This window comes from Palaemon carinicauda, chromosome 11, assembly GCF_036898095.1.
Source record: "Palaemon carinicauda isolate YSFRI2023 chromosome 11, ASM3689809v2, whole genome shotgun sequence".
NCBI lineage: Eukaryota > Metazoa > Arthropoda > Malacostraca > Decapoda > Palaemonidae > Palaemon > Palaemon carinicauda.
This window is the reverse complement of record NC_090735.1, coordinates 19,737,152-19,747,151: the sequence shown is the minus strand read 5'-3', so window position 1 is coordinate 19,747,151 and position 10,000 is coordinate 19,737,152.

Sequence of the window (10,000 nt, the reverse complement as noted above, 5' to 3'; positions counted from 1 at the left end):
TTATCGCTATATAAGCCTAGTCTATGCTTATAGAATATGCCTTTCTGAGTGGGGATACCCTAACGTAGTGAAAGGGTTTATGTATCGATTTGATCAGCCACCCATACTAGGTTGGTTTGCTGTGAGCTATTAGATGAAAATCTCCCACCATCACCAATCCGCACTGGCCAGCATGGTAATTAAAATTGGCCAAACCCAGACATGATTAAAATATGTCTGAGGCCTTTGTCTTGCAGTGGACTAGAAACGGCTGCATTTATTGTTGTTGTTGTTGTTGTTGTTGTTGATGATGCTGTTGTTGTTGTTGTGTAGAATTTATGCTTCCAGATAATTCCCCTTCATATTCATTCAACAATTTTCCCCGGGGATCCTTTACGTAGAGGAATGTATTTTCATTTTTGCTTCTGGCAATTGCCCGTTTTTAAACGTTGCATCATACAGAGATCTGCAACAGCAATTACGCCATGATTCATCGCTCCAAACGAGACGTTCGCGAAATACACATTTTTTTTTCTTTTTTTCTTTTTTATTTGAACATCCATGATGATGGGGTGCACAACATCACGGAGAACGTAATAAAGCCAGTTAAAATGAGAGAGAATTGAAAAGAATGTTCTTGAATTCACCCTTAATCTCTCAATGATATTCGCTCTCGTTAGATAACATCTCTTATTATAGCACTGAACTCATTCGGCTGTACAGAAATTTTATCGCGTTGCGAGATTTTCACGTATTTTAGTCTTTACTAAAGTTTCTATTATTTTTCTTAAAATTTCCAATTATTTTTATTATTATTATTATTATTATTATTGTTGTTGTTGTTGTTGTTGTTGTTGTTTTTGTTATAAATTAGTTGGAGGAGTCTACTCTGATGATATTTTCTCAAAGGATTGTCTTTGGAATGTCATATTCAAATAAGTGTAAAGAACGTTTCAAAAGGTTGGACAGCAATGTATGAAAAAAAAAATAAATAAAGATTAATAAGCTGTGAAGGTATTTCCAATTTAATGTTAATTCCCACATTTTCCGAATCTAAATTCTTAAAAACTTCTAAGCACATTGTGAAAAATTCAAGTGACATGGGATCGCCCTGTGTAACTCCTTTCTCGATCGAAATTTTCTCACTATCTTTATGCATTTTTAGTATTACTGTACTTCCCGTATAGATATCTTCAAGTACTCTAACATAAGATTCATCTATTATTTTCGTTAAAGGGATTTCATTACTGCTGAAGTTTTGACAGAATCAAAAGCTTTCTTATAGTCTGTAGATGTCATGTAGAGTAGTTTGTCATACTCTGTTAAGTTTTTCATCAGCTGGTTAATTACATGGATATGGTCAGTTGTTGAATATCTGCTTCTAATGCCTGCTTGCTCTCTTGGTTGATTGGTTGATTAAATCCCAGCTGTCCTTCTATTCGGCCTAATATGATCTTTGTAAATAGTTTATATATCACTGGAAGTAAACTTATTGGGTGGTATTTTTTCGGGTCTTTTGTATCTCCCTTTTTGTGAATTGATATAACGATAAAGGTTTTCCAAGCTGTAGGTATAGAGCAAAATTGTAGACATTTTGTGTACTGTTCAGCAAGTTTCACTACTATGAAATCTCCTCTATCTATTATCAAATAAATTGTCAGTCCATTTTCCCTTGCTGCTTTGCCTGTTTTGCGCCTTTAAATCTTTTTATTTTACTTTACTGTTACTTCTGATACCGGCTCAGGTGTTTCATTATTTTTATCGGCAAAGCAATTTCTTACATCACTATTGCCTTCTATAGAAATCCTCTGCAATTTTTATCAATCCATCTCTTTGTTAATAATATTTCCATTTTTCATCCATTACAGCAAATAGCTGTTGGCACCCTGTTCCAAGTCTTCTTTTCATTAACTTAATGCCTTTGCCTTTCTTTGGTGTTTTCTCAGTTTTGGTGTGGTTGTGTTTACGAATGTCTTGTGTTTTTAATTTGTTCATGGTTTTGGAGAGTTTTGCTAATTCTATTTCATCTATATTACATTCTATCCTCAATTTCAATCTTATCTTTATTAGGCTTTTCGTGTTTTTTTTTTTTTTTTTATTGTTTTCCTTGATCTCGTTTAGGAACTTCTCCACCTATCTCCTGTGCTGATTCCATTACAAATTTGGTTAAATTGGTGTTCATCTCTTCTTTACTTGCTTCCATTTCATCATGTAGCTATATACGTGTATAGCTGTATGGATATTTTTATGTTGATGGTGCTACATGTGATATTATCAATATCCAAACCAAATATTTGTAATAAGAATATTCATGATATGATAGTATATGCACATAGGTCACTTATCCAGTTTTTATATTTGTGGTATATATTTTCTGTCACGGTCACATACAGTATTCAAGATAACAAGTCTGACTACCCCTTTTTCTTAACACTACTGATTACACTGATAACCGCACGCTACAGTATCTACGTAGAGCATTTAAGAAAAAATAATACATGAAACTAATCTATTGTATCCTACCAAATATGTATGACGATTTGTAATGCTACAAAAAATCACCGTATTCTGCCATGAACAGTTCTCATCCCAAAGGGGGTTTCAGTGGTCGATGTGGTAACGTCCCTGACTGGCGGGGTTCGAGTCCCGTTAAACTCGTTAGCTTCTTCGGTCGCTTTAGCCTCACCATCCTTGTGAGCTAAGGATGGGTGGTTTGGGGGAGCCTATATGTCTATCTGCTGAGTCATCAGCAGCCATTGCTTGGCCCTCCTCGGTCCTAATTTAGCTTGGGTGGAGTGGGGGTTTGGGCACTGATCATATGTAAATATGGTCAGTCTCTAGGGCATTGTCCTGCTTGATAGGGAAATATCACTGTCCCTTGTCTCTGCCATTCATGAGCGGCCTTTAAACCTTTAAATTTTAGTTGGAATCTTTTAACAATCTAGTGGTCAAAATGACGAAACATTTTGAGAAAATCTCAGTCAGAAGCAGACAAGGCTGACTGCTGGTATTGACAACATAATCTTGCAAACTCAAGAAATCGAAATCAGAATGGTTGCTATTTTTATAGGAAATGTAAACTGTCAGACAACAGCTGTTATTGACAGAATGTTATTGGATGAAGAGACCTTTTAAGAACGAGCAGTTCTTTTGAAATTTAAAAACTCCCAGACATTGTTTCACGGAATAATCGAAACCATGAAAGGTTTTAAAGGTTTAAAGGTCGCTCAAGAGTGACAGAATTAAGAAACAGTGACAATGACCTAGAGATTGACCATATATACATATGATCAGCGCCCAAGCCCCTTCTCCACCCAAGCTAGGACCAGGGAGAGCCAGGCAATGACGGCTGAGGAAACAGCATGTAGACCTATAGGTTCCCCAAATCCTCCATCCGTAACTCACAAGGATGGTGAGGTTGCAGACACTACAAAAAACCATCTAGCTTGAGCGTGACTCGAACCCCAGTCCGGTGAATCGCCAGGCAGGGACCTTTTCAATTAGAAATTTCATTTATTGAAATAATTATAAAAAAAAAAAAACTATTTCACGGAAATCAAAGTTATTTCAAACAGAAAAAAAAATCAAATACAAATTAATTATATAACAGCGTTGAATCCACAAAGCCTCACAAGAACATGAAATTAAGTAGAATAGATTAACAGGGCATAATTCCTGTTCAGAGTTTGGCTTTCTGTAAATGACAGCCTAATTAACCACTTGTAATTGCACAATTTAACTCTCCCTAATCTCCATCACTTAACCAGAATAATTGATTTCAATTATTTCATCTAGAACATTATAAGGTACATAATGGTCACTTATCAAAATGAGAGTTGTTTAATTAGACCTTTGAATCATTAATAGATTTCGTAATTGTTATCTTGAAGGAGTTATTATTATTATTGTTATTTTTATTTTTATTATTATTATTATTATCATTATTATTATTATTATTGTTATTATTGTTATTGTTATTATTATTATTATTGTTATTATTGTTATTGTTATTATTATTATTATTATTATTGTTTGTTTTTTTTACTATTAGCTAAGCTATAGCCCTAGTTAGAAAAGCAGGATACTATAAGCCCAAGGGCTTCAACGGGGAAAAATAGCCCAGTGAGGAAAGGAAATAACGAAATAAATAAACAAGAGAAGTAATGAATGATTGATTTAAAATATTTTAAGAATAATAACAATAAAACTTCCTGATTAGAAAGATCATTCCATAACTTGGTCACAACTGGAATAAAACATCTAGAATACTGTATTAAACCATACCATGGATTTTAGAATTAACTGCGTACCTAGTATGACGGGCTTGATGGCACTATCTTTAAAGATCTAAATGCAAACGATGGTCAGTATTATGAAAGATATTCTATAACATGCATAAAGAAGTCACTGAACGACAGTGCCAGAGATGTGATGAATGATGTCCTAATCAGGACAAAGTTAACCTAGGGTAACCTTTAAGGTTTAAAGGCCGCTCATGAATGGCAGAGGCAAGGGACAATGACATTGTCCTATCAAGCCCTAGAGACTGACCATATATACGTAGGTCAGCGTCCAAACCCCTTCTCCACCCAATCTAGGACCAAGGAGGGCCAGGCAATGGCTGCTGAGGACTCAGTAGATAGACCTAAAGGCTCCCGTAAACCCCTCAACCTCAGCTCACAAGGATGGTGAGGTTGCAGGAACCAAAGGATCTAACGAGTTTGAGCGGGTCTCGAACCCCAGTCCGTCGATCAATAGTCAGGGATGTTACTACATAGGCCACCACAACCCTTTCAAGGCACATTCACCCCGGCGTAAACATTAAATCGTTTTTCTGAATGGTGATAACCTTGAGTTAGATAATAATGAAGAGCAATAAAATTGTCCAAGTTTTTTGGCCTTTGTTAGGGTTTCTGTCATATACAAATGCTCAATTGTAAATTGGTCAGAGTTGAGTTTTTATGCCGGTCATTATTTTATTCATAGGTTTTCAGGAATAAATGTGCTTTGAAAATTATTATCTCCTTTATATTTTTTGAATATCTGTATTCACAAGTTTGACGAAATGGCTTTATTCATAGGTTTTCATAACTAATTCTAATCATATTTGAATAATAGATACAAACCATAAACGGGTATAAATAAACGTACATTACTTTGCAATTATAGAGTGTCTACTGAAAATACCAATAGAACAGACAAACAAAATAAAGAAAATTGCGATGGAAAGAAGAGTAAAGATTAACCACGAAAGGAAGATATGAACATGCCCCTTAGAAAAAGGAAGGTTATAAGACAACGATCCCCGCCCAGGGCCGTGAGTTTAAGCTGTTTACTGGGGAGGCTACTGCTGAGGTAGGGCACCACAGTGGGGGGTTGGGTTTGCCCGGCTGACGTTCTGGTGAGCATCTATTCTGATGAAACTGGAACTGAAACCAGACACCTTTAACCTTAGACACCTTTATAAGAAAGGTAACATAAACGGAAAGATATTCCCAATGGAGAGAGAGAGAGAGAGAGAGAGAGAGAGAGAGAGAGAGAGAGAGAGAGAGAGAGATCCAGCTACTGGACCTTGAAATGCCAGGATTGTTTTGTGGAGTAACTATAAGAAGACACAGGTGTTACGAGGCCACCTGCTTGAGGGAGAGACTTCTCGATCTTAACAATGAGCAATTCAGGGAGCTGTTGTTGTTGTCGATGTTGATTCTGATGTTGTTTTTCAAATCAAGCGGGTCTTATGACAGTATTTGCATTCATAATTTTTCCTGTATTGAATATTCTGCAGAATTTTATATGCTACTAGTGTACGCAACCCGTCAAAAATGACTGCTAAATATTTACAGTAAATAGATATGCACACACATGCACGCGCACCTCCCTTCACCAGAGTATGACTACTCACTATTCCTCCCACCCAAGGGTCGGGGAGAGCTGAGCGTGACCCGAAATATATATATATATATATATATATATATATATATATATATATATATGGTGTGCAGCAGGGTCCAAGAAACATCAGTAAAAAGGCCATAATTTATTTAGGAGACGTTTCGAACATTGCAATGTTCATTATCAATCTGTGAAAAATGTAAATATAAAATTCTTGAAATTTGTACAATAATTAAAAGAAAAAAAAAGTATTATAAGAATATTAAAAATCTAAAACAGTTAAACATTAGAGAACCAGGGCTCACCAGACCATCCATAGGAGAAGGGGAAGAACGAATGAGTAAAAATTGTTACCCACCTACGACTTCAGTTATGCTAAGGAAAGAGGAGAAGCGGAGGTGTTAAGCCTGCCTGACACTTGCGCGCATTTTTGCCACGCACTGGCACGCATTGATGCGTGCCACACTGAGTTTTTTCCCGCACTGTTCACGACCAGTTCACGACACGTTCACGCATAGTTCACGACAAGTTCATGCCACGTTCACGCCATGGCACGAATTGGCACGCCTAGTTCACGACAAGTTCACGACACGTTCACTCATCTTTCCGCATCATTCCGCATCGTTCACGCATCGTTCACGCCAGTTCACGAATTGGCCACTCCATATAAAAACGGGGCTTCTCCAACCCGAGGACATTCTTGGATTGGCTTCGGAAGAGACAATAATGCTTTCTGTCAGAGACACCATTGCATTGAGGAGAAGAAACGTATCTTTTTCGTTTGTATTTTTTGTTGCCCTTTATTTTTGTTTCAATAAGAAAGCATTTGATTTACATATAAATAGCAGACATAAAATATGTACAAGTATTAAGAAAGCATTTTATTTTAACATTAAAAGCAGCAAACATGAAAAGTTTTTAGGCTGTTGATTTTAAGGTAATAGAGAAAAAAGTGTGTTGAAATAAGAAATCATTTTATTTTTACATTAAAACAGCAAACAGAAAAAATTTATTTTGCTCTTCATTTTAAGGTAATAAAGAAGAATAAGTATGTTGATGAAATAAAACATAATTTTATTTTTACATTCAAACAGCAAACTTAAAAATTTCTTGGGTTTATTTTTCAGTTCATTTTTATTCAAAACAAAAGTTTTGGCTCTTGGTTGGTAATAGAGGAAAATAAGTGTGTGCATGAAATAAGACCTCATTTTATTTTCACATTAAAACAGCAAATATAAAAATTTATTAGGTTTATTTTTCTTTTACTTTTCATTAATTTTTTCGTTTCCTTTTTGTTTCTCTTCATTATAAAGTTATAAAAATAGTTTGAAATAAGATATCATTTTTTTTTCACATTAAAACAGCAATTATAAAAATTTATTAGATTTATTTTTCTTTCCTTTTCATTAAATTTTTTCGTTTCCTTTTGTTTCTCTTCATTATAAAGTTATAGAAATAGTTTGAAATAAGATATAATTTTTTTTCACATTAAAACAGCAAATATAAAAATTTATTAGGTTTATTTTTCTTTCCTTTTCATTAATTTTTTCGTTTCCTTTTTGTTTCTCTTCATTATAAAGTTCACGCCACTTCCCACATCGTTCACTCCAGTTCACGCTAGTTCCCGCATCGTTCACTCCAGTTCACGCCAGTTCGCGCATCGTTCACGACTATTTTTGGCGTGCCAATGCGTGCCACAAATTTTAAACATTTCATAGTTCTTGGCACGCATGCCACGCATCGTTCCCGCACTGTTCACGACAATTTCACGACTATTTCACGCGAGTTCGCGCATCAATGCGTGCCAGTGCGTGCCACAAATGCGTGCAAGTGTCAGGTACCCTTTAGAGTTTAAAGAAGGAACAAGCCGTTTGATGTATAACGACACCATATATAGGAGCTTCACCTGTATTCCTATATATATATATATATATATATATATATATATATATATATGTATATATGTATGATATATATATATATATGTATATGTATATATATATATATACATATATATATATATATATATATATGTATATATATATATATATATATATATATATATATATATATATATATATTATATCCAGCCGTTCTTTATTATATAGGTCAGGTGAAGCGGTCACAGCAGCTACTGTTTTATATATATGTTTTTCTTATTGTTTCTATCTTCTCTTATATTTCTCCATCGCTTCCTTCACGTTTCAAGCCGCAGTCTTCTTCCAGTTGTCCTTTTTCGTTTTTCCCTTGATCTTGAACCAGAAAAGGGCATTCGGTTGCGTATTACACGGGTCTTTACTCATAAAGGGCAATGATTCTCTCTCTCTCTCTCTCTCTCTCTCTCTCTCTCTCTCTCTCTCTCTCTCTCTCTCTCTCTCTCTCTCTCTCTCTTTCTCTCTCTCTGTATGTATGTGTGCGTGGTGTGTATTTGACGTTTTCCACATTACGTTTATGTGGGAAGTGACAAGAATGTAAATCCAATATTTGTTTTCATCCGGAACATCAACGAACTTTGGCAGCTGCCGGCCACAAAGAGACTTTGTTTGACACATCAAAGTGACGCCACAGGGGGACGGTGGTACAAGGGACCAGATGCATCCTTAATATCCACTAAGTAATCATGGAGAGAGAGAGAGAGAGAGAGAGAGAGAGAGAGAGAGAGAGAGAGAGAGAGAGAGAGAGAGAGAGAGATTGATGCTATTTTTTATACTTCAAAGAATATACATTTTTCGTCTTCTGGGATCTATATTACAAGATCAGAAATAAGTCTTCATAAAGCATTACAAATCTTTAAATGGAATTTAGATAATAAATATTAGAAATTACTTTCATAAGAAAGTATTAATCATTCAGTTCCGTTTGGTAACTGTTTGTTAAAATGCATTCGGTATTCAATAACGAATAGAGCCATCTGTAATGATGCACAATTACTCCTAGTAAAATATTTGTCTATATTAGACCCATTCCTAGGTATCAGAGTCTTCCTGTAATATCAGTTTACCATATATGGAATGTTTATTTGTATTAAAAATTCAAAACGTAAGTAATTCCATAACCTGAGCTACTGTTTACCTATTTATTGGGAAAAAATATTTTTTCTTTTTGGTAATCAAACATGTATGCTCTTTTACATTTTTTAAAAAGTAAAAAGGAATTATTGGTGTAGAATTTTAGGGGTGTGCAACAAAATATATTCATAATGAACATAAATCTATTTTCACCTCATTTTTTCAAATACAACATATCTCCTGTCTTCAACACTTTCATATTAGTGCAAGTAAGATAGAGGTTCCCTTTGGAATGGACAGATCAGATACAACGGCCTTTATAACTTGCAGGCAAGTTACAAACTCCGTTCAGGTTTGACAAATCATATGCAGGCCCACTTCAGGATTAACAGATCAGATACAAGTCCCACTCAGAAATGACAACCCAAAACACAATTCCTTTCAGCTTTGACAAATCAGATACAGGTCCCTTCAGGATTGACAGATCAGATAAAAGTCCTACTCAGAACTGACAACATTGATACAATTCCCATCAGGTTTAACAAACCAGATACAAGTTCCTTTTGGATAGACAAGTCATATCAAAGACCCATTCATAACTAACAACAGATATACACTCCTTTCAGGTTTGACAAATCAGATGGAGGTCCCCTAAGGATAGACAGCTCAGTTAAAGTCCCATTCAGAACTGACAACCCAGATACAATTCCATTTGAGTTTGACAAACCAGATACAAATCCCTTTTGATCGACAGATCAGATAAAATTCCTAATCGAAACTGACAATCCAGATTTAATTCCATTCAGGTTTGACAAACTAGGTACGAGTCCCTTAAGGCTTGACAAACCAGATGCAAGTCCCTTAAGGCTTGACAAACCAGATGCAAGTCCCTTCAAGATTGACAAACCAAATGCAAGTCCCATTCGGAACTGACAACCCAGATACAGTTTCCTTCAAGGTCTGACAAATCTGATAAAGACCTGACAAATTTGATAAACACCTTATTTAGGATTGACCAACAAGATCAATATCCTCCCTTTAAGCCGAACTAGTCTTTTCCTCGTAGTCATTTGACCTGGATTACATAAGAGTATGTTAAGGTCAGCTCTATCGACCTAACC